Below are 2,324 nucleotides of genomic sequence, written 5' to 3'. Positions count from 1 at the left end.
AGGGCCGTTAGCAATGCACCACCAAGTTGGTATAAGGAGTATGAATTCTGCCCTTATCATAACCAGAAAAATCATCTTACTGACTAGTGCTTCAATCTACAACATGCCATTCAAAATCTAATGGGGTAATGGAACCATTGAAGTGAAAGTCAACCAACAACCTAATGTCACTACCAACCATCTTGCAGATCATAGAATAGTCATGATAATTATCGATTCTCGGGATTTTGATCCAGCAGGCCTCATCAAGCACAGATGGAGGTTCCATGCTAATAAGAAGGAAGAAGGGGGAGAGAAAATATTGTTTCTTTGGAGATGTGATTGGCACAAGTGGTCATTCTCCCCTCCAATTTGACTTGCACTGTCTAAACTAGCACGAGGTATCTTCCTTCCCTCCAAGTAGTAGATTGTTCCAATCCAATAATCGCTGGTGCTGACACTTTTCGGTGCATCACCTATTATTTAAAATTGAAATTAGACCGGATATGGGTCCAAGTGCAATAGTCTGTACCACCAAAGAGAGTTGTTCAGGACTAGGTATGTCTCATTTCTTGAATTTATTTCTTGTCTGTACACTTTCTAGATTGTCTAATGATCTCACTTTGCCTTTAGGACCAGAAGATCTTCGATCTCCGATCCCTGTAAGAGGGTGACACAACTTGAGCTTGGACTTAGAGATGTGAGATCTAGCTAGATGGGCGATGACGAATTTTATTATTATTTTTTACAACATATATGTTCCTCCTCCTGATGGGCAGCAGTAGATTCCTTATCAAAATAGAATATTCGACGAAATAAAGGGAAAATGAGCTTCAATTAGAAATAAACCTCACTCAAAACCATTGGATTTTTAGTAAGATAGAGCTAATTTAGCATCAAAAGTAAAAAATAAAAAGTAGTTTAAAATCACATTGACAATTAATATTGGGTTTGAATCCATCCTTGGCAAGGCTTCTTTGCTCTACACTCTGTTAGGTGTGCATGGAGAGTATGAGCACTCCTAGGACATCTTAGAACTCCAAAAGTCCATACTTAGCAATCTTTTGTGTATCATGGAACCTAGGAGTCAACACTCAATGAAACTGGGTTGACACAGGATGAAGATTCATTGATGTCAATCGACCGTTGGCTAGCTCTCAATCAACGTCGATAGCCTTCATTGAACATAGACCAATCAATATCGAATGTCAACTAAACCTTATAAAGATAATTACATTTTTTAGGCTGATCTTAAATTCATGTCAAGTCCTGGTAGGGTTGGTCTATCAAATTAAGAAGAAAATGGTTGATTTAACACAGTAGAATAAAGTTCATTAACTGACCAAATCGGCTCCAACCCGAAAAATCTAGCTAAGGGAATTTCTTACAGTTGAAACTAAACACTTAGAGAATGGTTCTTTGTGAAGTCTTAGGGCCTGGGAGAACTTAAAACTACTCAACAGAGCTTAAACCACTTCTAGTGAGATTCATTCACCATTTCCATGTATGCCCTCCATGATGACACAAATGGGGTGTCTACAGAATGCCCCTCTTTAACTAAGGCTACTAAGTAGATGAAAGTGAAAGATGTAACTCCTCAATTTGTTTGCAGATGAGTAAAAATAACTCCAGCACCTTGGTCAAGGATATGGAAGAAACAATAAATTAGGAAAATCATTGAAAACTATGTAATGAGAATAGAGATCAATAGACATAGACTTGTCGTCACTCACTTCTCAGTTTATGTCACCAAACTTATTCAACATATAAAGATGTAAATACAAGAAATCAAATCAGGTCTTACTCTATGCCAACTATTTGATGACAAGAAAACATTGTGAAGCAGTAGAATGGGGCCTTCTCTATGGGTTGAGAAAGGCAATGGAAGAAGGGGTGGGAGATGTCCACAAGATATAGAGTGACATCGAGGAACTTGGATCTCTTATGGCAACCGATAACAGCTCTTTTTTTCCATAGATAACCATACTCATGTTTTGGAAAACACTTATATTTTTTTTTAAATATCCCTTTTTTTGTAAAGTTTAACAACAATTTAGTTAGTGCCCTTCAGATTACAACCTCTAATCCATGGATAGGAAAGGGCAAAGGGCTCTTTCCACCTGCACAGTGGTGTGGGTTCGAGTCCTGGGAACTAGCCTCTCCATAAAGGGGGTTAAGTTGTCTACCCATATACCCTCCCAGAACCCTGCTTAAGTGCAGGAAGCCTTTGTGCATTGGGTAACGGCGTTTTTTTTTTTTTTTTTTAATCCATGGATAGGAAAATAGTGATCAAGGAACCCCCAAGCTATGTTTCAACCACTATCTTTAAATTATATTTTCTTCCT

This window comes from Macadamia integrifolia, unplaced genomic scaffold (genome assembly GCF_013358625.1).
Source record: "Macadamia integrifolia cultivar HAES 741 unplaced genomic scaffold, SCU_Mint_v3 scaffold_211A, whole genome shotgun sequence".
Taxonomy (NCBI): Eukaryota; Viridiplantae; Streptophyta; class Magnoliopsida; order Proteales; family Proteaceae; genus Macadamia; species Macadamia integrifolia.
This window is presented reverse-complemented; position numbering follows the sequence as displayed.